Raw genomic sequence first — 17,469 nt, 5'->3', positions numbered from 1 at the left:
TCTCAGTGATATTGTTATAGATTACCTCTATAGATATGATAAACCCATCAATACAATATTAATGTATTTCCTTTAAGAAGTCACATGTCTTTTAAGAAAGTTAAGAGAGACAGTACATGAATAATACTTATATTTGCCCATGTATATAACCTTTCTGGTACTATCTATTCCTCTAATAAATCCAAGTTATTTGTGCTCTTTCTCTTCACTCTGAAAAACTTTCTTAGGCATTTTTTAGAGTGTTTTTGAAAAGATTTTATTTATTTATTTGAGAGAGAGAGTGTGAGCATGCACATAAGCAGGGAGGGAGGGGAAGAGGGAGAGGGAAAAGCAGACTCCCTGCTGGGCAGGGAGCTGGACATGGGACTTGATCCCAGGACCCCAGGATCATGACCTGAGCCAAAGGCAGACACTTAACCCACTGCACCACACAGCTGCCTCTTAGGCGTTTTTTGTTAACATGTTTGATGTACTCTCTATTCTTGTTTATCTGGAAATGTTTTTATCTTGTCTTCATTTTTAAAGGATAAGTTCAATGGGTATCAAATTCTTAGTTGACAGAGTTTGTGATTTTTGTTATTAAGCATTTTGAATAGGCTATTCTGATCTTTTATTTCCATGGTTTTGAATGAGAAGTCAGCTGTCAATCTTGCCATTGTCCCTCTGTATGTGATGTGTTTCTTCATTTCTGCATGTTTTCAAGATTGTTCCTTTATCTTTGGCTTCCAGCGATTTGTCTATGGCACGGTTAGGAGCAATTTCTTTGTGTTTATACTTTTGGAGGTTTGTTAAAATCCTTGAATTTGTAAAATATTGTTTTACACCAAACTTAGAGCATTCTTTCCTCAAAGAGACTATTTTCTGTTTCTCTCTCTTTCCTGTGATTCTAGTTACACATCTGCTGGGCCACTTCGTATTTTCCATAGGTCTCAGATGTTTTGTTAATTTCTCTACTTATATTATTCTCTTTTCTGGTTAGATTAGATCATTTTTATTGCTCCATTGTCCAGTTTACTAATCCTTCTGCTATCTCCAAAGGGATGTTGCAGCCAGCTAGGGAATTTTTATTTCAATATTGAACTTATTAGCTCCAATATTTTCTGTTGTTTTCATTTCTGTATTGAGATTCTCAATCCATTCATTGATTGCATATTTTCTCCAAGTATTTGAACATTTTTCTTTTAATTCTTGAATGTACTTATAATAGTTCCTTTGAAGTCTTTTTTTTCTAAATCTAACAAATGATTCTGCTTGAAGTTTATTTTTATTGACTGCTTTTCTTCTGGAGTATGGGTCTTTCCCTGTGGAGCAGGGAGCCTGCTTGTGTTCTCTCTTTCTCTCTGTCAAATGAATAGATAATATATTCTTTAAAAAAACTTTAAAAATTTAAAAAAAACATCAAACTCACTTATCTGTTTTGAATACTGTATCGCTCAAGAATCTATTTTCCTTTGTCCTCTTATTTCTTTTCAAGGGGTTTCCTCTACATCTGTGTGTTCAGCTATCATCCAGAGTTTTGGAGTTTATTCTGACTTTGGGGCTACTCTTTCTGAGTTCTCATATTGCCATCATTTCCACTTTCAATTTTTAGCTGCTTTCTCAGCCAGCCCTGAACTCTGTTCCCTGGAAGTAAGATCATATTTTGTCCAACTACCATTTCTTACAGCCATAGCCTTGGGGTGGATCAGCATGCTTGTTCCAGTGAGCCACAAACAGTTTTTATCTCTTCCATTTGTAGTCTCTTGAAATTAAACCTGTCTAGTTTCTGTTTTTGGATGCTTTCCAGCGTCTTTAAATAGTTGGTTATTTTATTTCACCCATTTCTTATACTGTTATCTGCAGAGAGTCACATGACCACTTTATTTCTTGGCCAGTAATGGAAATAGAGAAATTTTTCTGAAGTTTCAATTATTTTATTATTGTTTCCTAGAGGTTTTTTTTTTTTTTAGCTTTCTATCTGTTAAAAGATTACAGATATATTTCATTATGTCAGAGGGTCTGAATCCATTTTACATTTTGGAAGGAATTTATTGAGAAGTTATTTGTAGCCTAAGATACAGTCAACATTTGTTCATGGTGCCCCACAAGCACTGGACTAAATAGATATATTCATAGATAGAATGGAATAAAGTTTGATATATGTATTAGGTAATGCTATCTATTATGTTTTTAATGTCCATATCACCTACTGTTTTTTGTCTTCTAGGTCTGTGTTAGGCTGTTATAAGTTACAGAAATCTCTCACTGCTATTATGCTTCTGCCCACTTTTTTCTCTTATTTCTTGGAGTTTATATTTTATGCATAGTGGTGCTATTATTATTACATATTACATGCATGCTGATGCTAATAATATTGCAGATTATTTGGTATATAAAATTTATGGCAGTTATAGCCTTATTATACAATATACATTTATTGTTGTAAAAGACTTCTTAGTACTTCATTTCAACCATAAATTTTTTATTGTACTACACATTCTTCCCATTTGACATGATTTTAGTTGTTTAAAACTAATCCGTGCATTCATTTTCTGATCCAAAATAATCACAAAGTAGAATTTTGCTGCAATATTTTATAGGAACATTGGAAGATGGGAAATATTCTATGTCCTCTTCAGCTATTCATCTTGTCCAGAATCTCTTGTGTCTAGGACTGAAACGTACATCAGACTCAGCACATATCCCAAGCAGTGAGTTGCTCAGCATCACCAGACATCACATGAGTTCATATGACCTTCTTATTCCATGAGCATTCCTATTTAAGTCAAGTTATCCTTTACTCAGCCCTTTCTGTAAGTCAGAAGCCATGATACACACTGTAATGCTATGACATTACTGAATCCTTACAACAACTCTGTGAGAAAAGTATTATCATCACCATTTGTACAGATGAGGATACTGAGATTTAGAGATTGATTTGCCCAAGGGTACAGGTATTTTTGAGGTAATTTTCAAAGGTTACTTTCCAGTTAGGCCATGCACACACTCATAAGGGTCACAGCCAGATGGATAAGACTTTTAACTTCAGACAATCTTACTCTTCCACCTGCCTGTATCTTAACCACCATCTACCCTCCTCTCTCTCATACCACTTCCCAAAGAGAAGCTTTGAATTTTGCAGAGTTCTGGTAGGAAACCCCCATGTATGATTTCCTCCTGCTCATGCACCAATTTCTGGTTTGCTTAGCTTTGGCCATAGTACCAGGAAAACACCTACACATGGTGATTAAGCATAGCAAGATAAGCCATGGGAATCATGGGGGACCATCTTCCTCGGAAGAAAGCAGAGTTACTAGCATTCATCTGGAAGCTCCTGAGATACTTTATGGAGCTTTCCTGAGCCCATTTTCAGACCCCTCAGTTCATTGCATTACTACCTACACCATGACTAGCTCTTCTAGGGCAGAGTCCTCCTTTCGTCGAACCCAGCACACATCCATCCCAGAGTAGGCACTCAGTGCATGCTTGTTTTTTTTTTTTAATTTTTATTTATTTATGATAGTCACACAGAGAGAGAGAGAGAGATGCAGAAACACAGACAGAGGGAGAAGCAGGCTCCATGCAGGGAGCCCAACATAGGACTTGATCTGGAGACTCCAGGATCAGGCCCTGGGCTGAAGGCGGTGCTAAACTGCTGAGCCACCTGGGCTGCCCCAAGATCTCAATATTATTATGTGGGAGGGTGCTGGAGATATACCTGGTTAAAAAAGAAAAAAAGAAAGAAACCAATATTTCCTATCATCCCGTGAAAATATGGTAGCCCTGTAACTAAGTTCCCTCAATGAAATATGATCAGAAGTAGTTTGGTGAAGATCTGGAAAATCTTAAAATTGGGGTGAGGAGGGGCCTATTCAGATTGTGTGCTGCCCTTTTGCTTTTGTTCCTTGTCTTCTACTCCCAAACTCTGCTTTACTTACCTGTGATGCTGGGTCACAACAAAAGTCCCCCTTTAAACCTCCAAAGTCTCCACAACCCATTTGTTCCTTCCTCAAATGTTTGGTGAATGTCTAACCCTTGAAGCTCTATGCCTGGTGTCTAGAGCCTCAATGACAAGCAGTGATAAGCAAATCCTGCTGTCATATCACGCAAGTTTAGATCCAACTTGTGTTGGCAAATAGACTATGGTGCAGTCATTATTTTATGCCTGGCCTGGAGAGATACTGCGTAGTGTCTGATGAAGGGATGTGGCAAGGAAGTAAGAGACATAGAAGAGGGCAGAGGAGGAAGGTCCTCCTTATCTTCCAGGGAAACAATAGCTTTTGAATTCTACTTCCCCTTCCCTGACACACACACACACACACACACACACACACACACACTCCATCTGGGCCAGCTCTGCCCAGGGATGCTAGCCCTGCTTGACCACTCAGAGCCCTTGGCTTGCATTTCCATTAGCAATTTGCATACAACCAGAGCGAACTAGCTGTTGTTGCTCAGCCTCCTAACCCAGTATTTATCTACAAAGCAAATGTTATTTACTGATACCTTTCCACTGAAATTTGATGCTCACAAGCACTTAGGTCAAGAATGAAGAGTACTTTTGTCTTTGAAGGATTTCAAGCTTTCATTTTTCATTGCCACTTACTGGCTCTCTCCTCTGGCTGAGCCTTTTTTTAGGGCATCTGGAGGACAAAGAGGAGAAGTCTCTTGCTGTCACGGACAATGTTCTCTGTAAGTCAAAGATATTAGACATCCTTCCTGCTGAGAACATTTCCATGCTTAGTGGCGGATATTTGCTTTTCCTTAAACTTTCATACTAAGTCAATAGTGTGAAAAGGTGACAGGAGGCGAAGAACACTCCTAATCTACATCCTTGCTCTAGAAGATGTCAAAACACGAGAAGAATTGCACACAAACCATAACTCGTGTGCCCATAAAAACTGCGAAGCAATGGCAATGCATGCATTTCCTCTCAGATCTGAAAGCCATGTGCTCGTTTTATGATTTAAGATTCACAGCTACCACCCAGGAAGAGGCTTCCATCATTTTAATGATTGTGTGAATCAAGGTATTGAGGAAGGCGGAACATATGTGTGCACAAGGTCAGCTATGCCATGTATCTCTCCAACATAAGCTGTCTTCCTTGCTTACATTTTCCTTTAATCATAAGTGAATCTGCAGATGCTCAACCTCTAGGTCTTCTAGAAGTTTCTAGAAGACTAGTTAGTATAAAAGCATCTTCTCTCTTCTGGCACTACACTTCCAACCACTTTGATAGTTACTCCACTTGGTCCAAACCATGTGTCTCCACTCGCCAGCCATACCTCCACCAGCCACTATTTAAAATATAACATGGAGACGGTCTGTCTTGGTTTAGCAAGCTCTGGATGAGGCTCAGGAGATGGAGCCTAGTTCTGGCTCTGCCAACCACTAGCTGTGTAACTGGAACCAAAGTTGACCTCTCTGAGAATTATTTCTAAAACCGGGAGAACTAGACTATATTCTTTATAAGATGTCTTCATCTCTGAAGGATGTCACCTGGTTGATACAATAAATTGTCAATGATTAAGAAGTGTTTTTGGATTATGGCACCAGATGTGTCTGCTTTAAGGATAGTGCTGTGAAGAAATGGAAAGAGTGGGGAGACGGTGGGTCCCCAACAGGGCCTGGGGAAACCTCATTTTCTAGGAGCAGAGCAGAGCCTTCCCACTGGAAAGTGCCCAAGGATGTCACATACCTGCCGTTCCTTCTGCCCAGCGGAAGGAGGGCTTAGGTTAGTAGGGTTTCCTTGCCTGCAAGGAAAGGAATTGGCTTTTTTAGTGGCGGATATTTGCTTTTCCTTAAAAAGCAAATTTCCTCTTGCCTGCAAGAGGGCAGGAGGCCATGCCTTCCACCCATCCCACCATGGACCTCCAGGCCCAAGGCTGTCTGAGCACATCAGGGAACCACCCGATGTCCTTCAGTAAAGCCCTCAATGTGGCCTTCAGAAAGCTGGGGACTTGGGACAGGCATTCATTGATCTAAAATGGCAGTTTGGGGACTTTCATTGTTATTTTTGTTTTGTTTTACCTGAAGCTGATTTTTCAGAGAAATGGATGATTTTTTTCAGAAGAAAAAGGCAGCCCTGGGAAATTTTTCTTCTTGGGGATTTTGTCCAAAGGCTAAAATCACACTCAAAATTGCTGAGGCAGGTTGTTCCAGTAGAGGAGTTGGCAGCTTCCCCAGAAACACAGAGAAGTTTATGAACTCAACAGGAAACGAAACGTGAAAAGCAAAACTCTGCTGTTTGCTCACGCCTCAGTGAACCAGGGAGATGGTGCAGGAGACACAGGGAACTCGATGCTTCTGCCCCAGACATCACTCCTTTGGGGTCTTCCTGGAAAGTGTGTCCCAGCCCAGCCTGACACACCTCCACCCTCTAGGTGGGGGAACACCAGCCAGCGGTGGCCTTAGGTGTCCAGTTCCCACCTCTGGCTTGGTGAAGGATGGGCAGGCACACTGGACAGTGACAGAGCAGCATGGCCGGAAGTCAAGGCACGTTGGAGGGATTGCCTGTGTCACCCTGGCAAAGAGCCCTCCAAAGAGGTGGTGGGGCCTTCGATATTTCTTCATCACTCAAAACAGCAAGCACCCCAAGACGGAGAGGGAATCAATCACTCTATATGAATGTTCCTTGCTGCTCAAGCTGTGCAAATACTTCACACTTTCAAATCCTGCTGCCAGACACACAACAGCAGCAAAATTAATGTGCGTGGTGATTGCGTCACCTCAAAAAGAGACTATCTCTGGAAATCAGTCAGACTCAGGGTCTTCCAGCACTCAATTCCTGCCAATATACAATTTCAGCCAGGGCTTCAAAATAATCTATTTTTTATTCTGGGGACTACTGCAATGGCTTCTCAGAATGAATTCCTTGAGGAGAAGGGGCCAAGTTGAAACCAGAGACAAAGGAGCATGAGAGAGTCCATCCAGGCTGCCCCCAGCCAAGTCTTCTGCAAAAAGGGGTACTAGAAGCCTTGTGCATTTGGGGGGAATTTCCACCCCTGATATCATGCAATTCTCACCTGACCTCCATGCATCCTCCCTACCACCTTGGCTGGTCGCCCTTCTAGACTGCTTTTTTCTGGAATTTAAATGTATAGGTGGATTTTTATCATTAATCAAACAGCATCCCGTCAAGTCTCAGCTTGCAAAGGACAAGAAGGAAACTGCATAACCTCACATTTTTAGACTACATATTTGATTGTTTTGTTCTAAGTTTCTTTTTTATTTTATTTTATTTTATTTTTTTTGGTTCTAAGTTTCTACCAAAACACTTGATCCTCTGTGTTGTTGGAAGAATAATTTATATTATTATTATCAAATTGTCCCCAAACATTTTTATGCCATGTGATGATATATTACATCGATAGCAGGAAAAACACAGATATTGAAGCCAATCTCTTCAAATTCAGTTTTTCTCCAGTTCAACAATTTACTGTGTGACCTTGGGAAAGGTACTTAATGTCTCTGAGCCTCAGGATTCTCTTCCACCTTTTTAAGTACCTAACACAGTGCCTAACTCATAATACACACTCACACTGAAAGTTGCTTTCTCTTCACTTATTCATTTCTAGATAGAAAAACCACATTACTGAAAGTTAAGCCATTTGTCTAATATTGTAGAGTAATTATAACTGTGATTAATTAATACTGTTGTCTCCATTATTATATTATTATCGTGTCCATTATTATAGCTAACATCTCTGGGCACTTTTTTTTTCTCTCCCAGGCAATATGGTCAGTTACTTACGTACAGCAGAAGTACGCAGAGGGCTGGATTACCTGAAATTTCAAAGCCATTTGTAATTCAGCTTCAAAAACATAAGCAAGCAACAAAAGAATAAATAGATAAATTAGACACCATCAAAAGACTTTTCTGCTTCAAAGGACACTGAAAAGAACCCACAGAATGGGAGAAGAATTTTGCAAACCATGTATCTGATAAGGGACTTGTCTCTGGATCATATAAAGAACACTTGCAGCTCAACAGTAAAAAGACAGCCCCGTGAAAAATGGGCAAAGGATCCGAATAAACATGTGTCCACAGAAGATGTACAAATGGCCAGTAAACATATGAAAAGATGCTCAGAGTCATTAGTTAGGTTTTTTTGATGTAAATCAAAACCACAATGAGACAACATTCAGCACCCTGTAGGCTAGCGAAAATAAAAAAGAAGCCTAATAAGATTTGGCAAGAATGGGGTTGGGGCGGGGGGGAGAAAAACTGGAACCTGGCATGCTGGGAGTGGCACTGTAACATGGAGCATCCAATTTGGAGAACAGTCTGACAGTTTCTAAAATGGGGAAACACAGAGTTAGTTACTCTCCCACCTGGAAATTCTATCCTATGTGCACACCCAAGAGACACGAAAACATAGATTCACACAGAAACATGACCATGAATGCTTCCACCAACATGATTCGTAATAGCCAAAGGGCTGACACAACCGGTATCCCCCACCTGATTAGTGGATACACACGTGTGGGGTGTCCATGTGATAGAATATAATTCGACCACGAAAAGGGATAAAGTAGTGACATCTGCTGAAACAATCACATGATATAAGTGACAAGAGCCAATCACAAAGGACCACATATTATATGATTCCACGTATATGAAATATCTAGACCAGGTTGATTCATAAAGAGGGAAAATAGATTAGCGGGTGCCTAGGGCCGGGGATCGGAAGGTAAGGGGAAGTCACTGCTAATGAGTACAGGAGGTTCCTTTTGAGGAGATGACAATATCCTAAAACTGACTATGGTGATGGTTGCACAACTCTGTGTGTGACCTACAAGCCATTGAGCTGCATACTTTATTTATTTTTATTTATTTATTTATTTATTTATTTATTTATTTTAAAGATTTTATTTATTTATTCGGGAGAGACACAGAGAGCCAGAGACACAGGCAGAGGGAAAAGCGGGGTCCGTGAGGGATTCGATCCCAGGACCTGGGATCACGCCCTGAGCTGAAGGCAGATGCTCAACCACTGAGCCACCCAGGCAGCCCAAACTGCATACTTTAAATGAATGATTTGTATGGTATGTGAATTATATCTTAACCAAAGTATTATTTTAAAAATAAGCAAGTGGTTAGCATATGTTGATTTTTTTGGACAAACTATACTCATCGTCTCAAGACAGTCCGCAGTCCCTGAGCACCCTCCATCCCTGCCCCCCCCCCCCCGCCCGCCACATCCTGCACAGTGATCAGAAGACTGTCCAGGAGGCTTCGGGTGACTGCCCAGGGCACAACCTCATCCGGCCACCTGAAGCTCCCTGCGTGCCCCACCTTCTGCTCCAGTGCCATTCTGGCCTCCTTCTGGTAAGTTCCAGTGCTTTTTGTAAGGCATCGTTTTGGGGCCACCCTCTCTGGAGCCTCACCCAACTCTTCCAGCAGGGTTGGCCAGCTTGTCCATTCTCTGCTCTCAGACCGGTCACACGGCATCAACATTAGATGAATACCTATATACCACCCTGCCCCTTTGGGCTTTCACCTCCTTGAAGCATGAATTGAAACACGTTCCGTTGAGTGTCCATATCACCCGGAAATGCTCAAAAAACAATGAATGAAAAAACAATGAATAAGAAAGCCAGGGAGGTCACCGAGCACTTCCTGTGTGTCACACGTAGGGATCCAGAGCTCACATGAGCTGTGCTACTCAGTCCTCCCAAACGCCTACAGGAATTAAAATTATAAGCCACACTTTTCCTTTTTTTTTTTTTTTTTAAGATTTTGTTTATTTATTCATGAGAGACACAGAAAGAGAGGTAGAGACACAGGCTGAGGGAGAAGCAGGCTCCGTGTGGGGAGCCTGATGTGGGACTCGATCCCAGGACTCCAGGATCATGACCTGAGCTGAAGGCAGATGCTCAACCACTGAGCCACCCAGGCGTCCCTAAACCACACTTTTCCAATAAAATACCTGAGTTTCAGAGAGGTCACGTTACCTCTTCAAAGTCACATTATTAATGCTTCACACAACCTGTATCAAGCCTAGGCCATGTCTTCCTAAAGACCAGAGCTTCTACAGAGAGTTAGAAACCATGGAAACCATCTCTTAGACTCTATCTGTGCACTATTTGCCTAAAAATTTTCTCTTTCTTCTTCTAGCTGCTCTGGCTTTTCCTTTGGGGTTTCTGCCTCCTGTGGCAGAGGCTTCAGGACTTGGGCTGGTTCTTGGTTTTTTTCTTAAGGTGACTTCATCTAGGATGTATGACAAATGGCTGCTCATTTTCTGGGGCCAAACTCATGCCTTTTCATTGGAAATGTCCTGACCTTTTCTCCTGCCTGTGGCTAAGTTAGATTTCCATGGGCTTTTGACTAACCATCACTTTTTGGGTTTTGTGTGTGTGTGTGTGTGTGCAGAGGGTAGGGGGGGAAGAGGCGGGAGGGAAGCAGTTTGGGCAAAATTCCCAAGTCTGAGCATTCTTGAATCTAAGATGCATACTCTGTGTGCATTCTCTGGCTGATGTTCTGTAAGTACAATGTCAGGTTGAAATGTCCACTGGGAAATAACCCCCTGGACACTTTGGAAGATGGTTCAGACAAAGCCAAGGTGGTGTTGCAGAGAGATGTGAGGGCCTCTGGTTGCCACGGTAACAGCAGTTGAGCTTCTGACACAGCCTGCAGCCTGGTAAACACCAATATGCTGTCTCATTTCCAGTGAAAACACAAAACAACCTCCCTAAATGCATCCCACTCCCTCGGTGTGAACTCTGATATGACAAAGACTCAGGTCAACATGGTTTCACTTCCTCATCAGACTGTCTCCTTGGAAACTGAAGTGTTGGGCTATGTATGCAACCTCTGAGATTTCCTGTAATGACACTGGAGTCGGGATTTCCATAGAACTTCCTTTCTTCCAGCCATATGCCGAGAGCCCCTGGGATAAAGAAGAGTTTGACCCACACAGTTGCGTATCTGGGACACAATTCTTATAATCCAGCAGAGAACCCGATTTCCTTTTCAAATGTGTTTAGAAGATATGAAGCAACCCAAATGATTTACAGTAAATATTATTTTTACACTGGCCAACATAGCACCAAGGCACCTGCCCTCACTGACATTCTAAACAGCTGGGGCAACTCTTCTCGCTGTTGACTGTCAATACAGTAGGACAGGAACAGAAGGATACTTCCCAAGGTCACCCGGGGGCGGGGAACATAGGTAGGACCTCAGCCTCCAGAGGTTGCGCTCAGACCACTGGGTTAGTCACATAGTCAAAGGGATGGTTTTTCATTCTAGAAGCTCTGATGGCCTTCCTTCCCAGGTTATCTGGGGGACCGAGTCCAGAAGTGGACTGAGGCAGGAACAGTGAGATGAGATCGTAGCTGTTGCTGTCTTGCGGCTTTCCTCAGAGAGGAGGGAGCTGGGAACCCATTACCCTGGATTCCAGCAGATGGGAAGAGCATGCAGGAACAGAACCCCAGTTCTGCGTGGGGCCTGCGGACCTGCTGCCGTCTCTGGGTGAGGACTTCTGCTCAGCAGCGGCCACATGCCCCCTTGGCTACACTGGTCTCTCCCTCTGCAAACTCCTTAGCAGGCCCTGGAGCCTCCCTCCCCAGCCCCCTGAGCCTTTCTTCCTGCGATGTCTACGTGTCTCCCAGTAACCACAGAAGGCTGGGTCTCAGCGGCAGGCCCGGTCAGAGCCCCCTTCTAGACACTGCCCACCACGTGACCCACACTGTGCTCCATTATTTGCGTGGTATTTATAGTTTAGACCTGAACACACTGCTGTAGAAAAGCTTATTCTCCTACTGGGTAGGGATACTTTCTTCCTCTTTATTTTAATCCTAGGCGATCGTGCCATATTCAGGTGTCAGTAAATCTTTCTAGAGCTGATGGACCTATTGGGGACATCTGTACCACTACCCGAATTTGCTCTTCCCCATGCGCATGTTAAAAATGCCACTTCTCTCTTTCACACACGCTTCTGGCTGAGCAGCCCTGTCTTTTTGAGCCAGTGTTTATGCTCAACCTCTGTGTGCTTTTGAATAGACTCTAATTTTTTAAGACATATTTATTTGTTTAAGAGAGGGGGAGGTGCAGAGGTAGAGGGAGAGAGAGAATCCCAAGCAGACTCCCCGCTGAGCATGGAGCCCGATGCAGTGCTCCACCTCAGGACTGAACCAAAACCAAAGGCAGATGCTTAACCAACTGTGCCACCCAGGTGCCCCTAGACTTTTAAGTTTTTAATAAGATTCCTTTTTAAGAAAAAATTAGTCATGAAACTCATGCTCTCCGAATAGTGTAAAGAAGCATTTTCCCCCATTAGTTACTTGCAGTTAGGGTTACGCTAAGGGACTCTACATGCACATTTGGTTTCCCTAGGAAGGGATCGGCCGGGGGTGGATTGCTTGTGGTCTAAGGCACTGCCTGGCCCCCCGGAAGGTGCAATCACAGAGGGAGGCAGGGGCAGACGGAAAGAGAATGTGATTCTCCTGCTAACCGTCCCCCACCCAGGCAGCAGCACATAAAGGATGCCACAGTGGGGTCCGCCTGTCACATTTACTGCAGCTTCGCCCACCCTCTGCTCCTGCCCGACAAATTCAAACGGCTCCGTTGTTTTGCAGAGAAGGTGAAAACCACCCCACGCTGGCCTTTCTTGCTCCTGTGAAATTACTGCAGCGACCCGGTGGCGGTGGCATCGCAGGGCCAGCAAAGCTGACCCGGCCGCCAGCTCCCAATTAGCCCCGACTGCCGCGGACGCATGGGACAATGATGTGGGGACCCGGGCACTGGGCTGAGCAGACTTTCCCCAGCTGCTGAGCTGGGTCTGGTTGGCAGATGGAGGGCGGCCCGCCCCCGCGATGGTAACCATCCCAGCAGTCAGCGGTGGGCGGGCCTGGCAGTCGGGGCCTGGAGGGCTGGTGGGCAGCGCGCGTCCTCGGGGAAGAGGAGCGAGAACTCAATTCTGGAGCAGCTGTAGGTCTGCTCTGACGTGGGGAAACGAGCCCATGATCCTGGGAGAGAAGGGGCACGTCCGGGCAGCAGGCTTCCAGGTTCCTGATCCCACCCACAGGGAGCCTGAGACCCGCTTCGCCTCAGGGAGGGGGCTCTGTGCAGGCGCCACCCCACCTCCCCAAGGCCCTTCACAAGGCCCTTCACAAGGGCCTAGCCCGCTTGAGGCTTGGTCCCCCACACCCTCCCACCTGGGCTTGCCGCTCTGGCCACGTGCAATGACCTGTGGTTCCGACCGCACCCCTGCTCTTGCACATCCCCGTGCCTGCTGCACCCCCTGCCTGTGCTCTCTCCCTCTCTCTTTCTCTCTGTCAAATAAATACATAAGAATCTTAAAAATAAATAAATAAAAAGCCTTCCCTGACCCCAAGCCCAGCAGGGCTGGTCCCCTCTCCTCTGTATCCCTGGAGGAGTTTGTGTCTTATCTTGGTTATAACACACCTACCAAGCTGACCTATAGCTATTTATCCTGCGACCTGACCGCGGCCCCCCAGCACTGACTACAAACCCCAAAGAGAGGGAGGGTCTCGTGTTTTGCCCTGTCCTCCTTGTATCGTCTGAGGTGGAGTCTAAAACATATACGGAATTAAGATGATTGGACCAGTACGATGGGTTCCCTCTATTATTCCAGTTAATACTATGATGGTACGAGCTCGCTAAGGGAAGGGTGCCTTCTCTCGACCCCTGAGTCTTCTGGGTGGTTGGATGGACGTGCACATTCCACTTTGCTCAGAGATATGACAGGGACCCCTGGGTGGCTCAGCAGTTTAGTGTGTCTGCCTTTGGCCCAGGGCGTGACCCTGGGGTCCCGGGATCGAGTCCCACATCGGGCTCCCAGCATGGAGCCTGCTTCTCCCTCTGCCTGTGTCTCTGCCTCTCTCTCTCTCTCTCTCTTTCTGTGTCTCTCATAAATAAATAAATAAATAAATAAAATCTTAAAAAAAAAAAAAGAGAGAGATCGTGACAGTCCCCCCGGAGCCCCGTGGGCTTCCTGATGGAGCGCTGATGACTCCCCACTCTGTAGAACACAACGTTTCCAGGAGAAGAATCTCAATTACTTCTCCACGTCAAATTCCGCATCTGCTCTTTTCAAAGCAGATGGAAAGAAAGCATTAAATTAATACTCGAATTGCATTCTGAAAGTAAAGAGAGAAGAAGAGGCAGCCCTTTTGGCGTTGGGACACCCGTTGGCCACTGATGCTTGGGCTCGTAAGCGGGTGTAACAGGAGCGTGCAAGGCCTTCTTCTTTTTGCAATTCTCCTTCCTCTTGCAGGTTCATGCTGGTAGGAGTTGACGTGACAAGTGCATAGGACGTGACAAGTGCATAGGGGTGGAGGGGAGGGGGCACTACACCTTCTGTGGAAGCTGAATGGGTTTGTCTAACAACCCTTGGAGTTCACTGCCACGGGGAAGACAGCTCCATGTTCCGGTGCAGAATTCCAGCCCCTTCTGAGTCTGAGACAGTGCGCAGTTTCCAGGTGAGCCTGCTTGCCTTTTGTTCAGTGGTAACCATCAGGGGTCGCTCCATAAGCAGGCTGCGTGACTACGGATGGGGAGTGGGTTGACTCTGGATTCTCAAGGAAGCATCTACGTTGGAGGCATAGTGCTCAGGTCCCAAAGCTGAGCAGAGACTCAGCCAGTCAGTTGACATTTCGGAGGCCAGTTTCCCCACAAGTAGACTGAACGGGGCTGGACAACGAGGTTTGCAGGGTCACTTCTTGCCTTAGCCTTTTATTGGTTTTACGCCCTAGACCTGCATCTATCTAATCCAACCCAAAATTTGAATGCCCAGGCTCCCCCAACACAGGAAACTTGACCCATTGTTGGGGGACATCTACCATGGAAACTCACTTGTCACCTTCTCAGGGAGGCTCCTGACTCTCTTCTCTGAGTTTTTGCCATAAAACTTAGCACCACCTGGTACACTGTGCGTCTTCTTCATGTCAAAGGACGAGTGGTGGCAAGGACTGGCTGTCTCCACCTAACCTCGCTCCCAGCACATAGCTGGTCATCAATAAATATTTGTAGAGTGAAGAAATGCCCTCACCCAACCCGCTTTGAAAAACCTGCATTATCTCAGGAGCAAATGATGAGGAAAAAAATATTTTTTTTTCTACCTCCATGGAATCGGTTACTGAACAAAAACCTTCAGAAGTTAAATTGTGGAGCAAACCGTGTGGTATGGCCATTACTCACTAAACAGTCTGGAAAAATCTGAAATGGTCCATATAAAGAAGGCAAAAGGTACACAGTAAGTTAGCGTGTGGTTGGACTCTTACAAATAACTGAAAAATGAGTCCTTTTCTGCTTTGGTCAATTTCTGGAAGAGTTGATGGAAAAAGCTAATTTGAACCCTTATGATCACACCCAGGTCTCTATGTCCTGCGGCTTCTGCTCTTCCCAGGGCTGGGCTCTACTTGCCTGCACTTTCATCTCAGGTTTGCACAGATGAGAGAAGGATAAGAAGGAAGATAAAAGTCAATTTCTTGGTTCTCCCAAGATCCATGTAATGACTCCGTAAGCACACAGCATAATTCCTTTAACATTTTCTACATGATACGCACCCCACTGTGCAGACCGGAAAATCTCTGAAAGACGCAGCAATGAGCTCCCGCTAGCAGCGTGACATAAGATGTAAGGTTAAACCCCAGGCTCCTCCTGTGTCACCTCCCCAACCCCAGGCCTCAGCTCTCAAATGTCTTAGCAGGACCCCGGGGGCCATGGGATCTGAGCCCCAAGAGTGAGGGTGGTTGACCAGGAGCAGGGTTTCTGCAGAAAATAACCCGAGTCTCACCACTCCTTAGGCTTCACTCTACAGAGAATCGTGAACGGGGGCGCGGGAAGTCAACAAGTGATTATTTCGCAGAAAGGTGTTGGATGTGATCATTATAATAAAACAGAACACACCCCGAAGAGATGACAGGCTGGCCCAGCAGAATGCGGTCCCCAGGATTTGAAGAGTGAGGTTTGGGGGGAATTCACACATTAGGTCAGGGACTCCAGGGCAAACAGCTTCTTTGGGAAGGGACCCGGACCTGGTGTCCCAACGAGATCAACCCTTGGAAGACTTACCCTCCTAGTGCTGCTCCAGGTGACCAGGGGTCCTAGACTGCTCCAGAAAAACCACCCTGCCTGCTTCACGGAGATATAATTGAATGATTCCAACGGGTCTGGGCACTTTGAATCTGAGGCTTGGTTCACTGGACACTCTCCACACCAAGGGGGTGCTTGGGAGTCTCCATGTTCAGGCTACTGGACGATCCAGTCTCTCCTTGTAGTCAGTATTTCAGACTTTGCTCGGGATTGCGGTGTTAACTAGGCTCCCTGTAGGTAGAGGATCTGTCTACGTAGGGCCTATGATGGAGGATAGATATTAACCAGAGGATCCTGAAAGGTAGGATTAAAGTCTAATTTTTGTCTCTTCCTTCATTCACTCATTTAGCAAACGTTAACTAAGTGTCCACCACAGGCCGGAGTTTGGTAAAGAGTTGATGTCCTTGCACAGATGTAACCTCCCTCTGATCATGACTGGCCAAGATACTAATTTTCCAGACACACCTACTCACACACTCCTCTCAACAACCTTAACCATCTTTGCTAGGCCAGAAGGCGATTTGGCCCATAAAATGGGCACAAGGCATAAAACACTCAGATTAGAAATATCCGTTCCCTCATGCACACAGGGTCTGTCTGGTTTCCCAGACGCACACGGGCCCTGTTAGGACAAGCACATAGGAGGAGAGTTTTGTTTTGTTTTCTGTTTTGCACCAGAACCTTGACTGTTGTGGTTATATGGAGATCCTATAGGTAAAAATATAAATGCTTCCGGGGTCATTTCATTTAAGGATTTAGAGGTGCAGACAGAAGGATCAATAGCCGATGACCGGGCTCCGGGCAGTTCTTGATGGGAACCATGCGTGTGTTACCTGGCGAACCTTTATGCGAGGTGGCGTGAAGGTGACAGGAGGTGCTGAGGATCCAGGCCAAGCCTCACCAGGGGCCGAGTCGTCTCCTGTGCACACTCCGTCGGTGCGTCTAGCCTTGTACACACCTCGCTCAGGCCTCTTGAAGCACATGCCTGTATTCCTCACTTCTGGTGACAAATGTTCTGTGCCACGAGCTCCCTGGAATAAACCCTCTCAGATCTTCGGCCGTGAGCCAGGCTTCTGCAGGCTGCGGTGAAGGGGGACACCGTGAGTCCTCGCAGAAATCGGTGGAACCTGGGCCCTCTGCTCCACAAGTTAGGCAGCTCATGGCACTTTCTGTGTCACCCCTAAACTCTCCTCCTGTCCCCCAAGCTGACAGCTAAGGACCATTCCTTCTTTGTCGTCCCACGTACCCTGAGTGCAATGGGATCGGAAATCCTATCAGGAGCTGCTCGAGCTTATGCGGAATGAAGAAACGTGGAGGAAGTGTTAGGGGTGTTCGGGGACCTTCAGTCTGTAGACACGTGGCATCACATCGTTACTAGTCAAGTGCCCGAGGACCAAACTCCAGAAAGCTGATCTCTAGCCCATTTT

General features: G+C 45.3%; 1 long non-coding RNA gene across 1 annotated transcript; it reads right to left on the bottom strand.

Moving 5' to 3' along the window:
• Nucleotides 1–2,789: 2,789 nt before the first annotated feature.
• LOC121485778 lies at nucleotides 2,790–16,233 on the bottom strand. Its single transcript, XR_005986364.1, has 3 exons — nucleotides 16,022–16,233; nucleotides 5,678–5,732; nucleotides 2,790–3,697 (listed from the first exon to the last, which is right to left on the bottom strand). It is a non-coding gene; the product is annotated as an uncharacterized LOC121485778 (long non-coding RNA).
• Between the last annotated feature and the right edge of the window lie 1,236 nt (nucleotides 16,234–17,469).

This window comes from Vulpes lagopus, chromosome 2 (genome assembly GCF_018345385.1).
Source record: "Vulpes lagopus strain Blue_001 chromosome 2, ASM1834538v1, whole genome shotgun sequence".
Classification (NCBI taxonomy): Eukaryota; Metazoa; Chordata; class Mammalia; order Carnivora; family Canidae; genus Vulpes; species Vulpes lagopus.
This window is presented reverse-complemented; position numbering and strand designations above follow the sequence as displayed.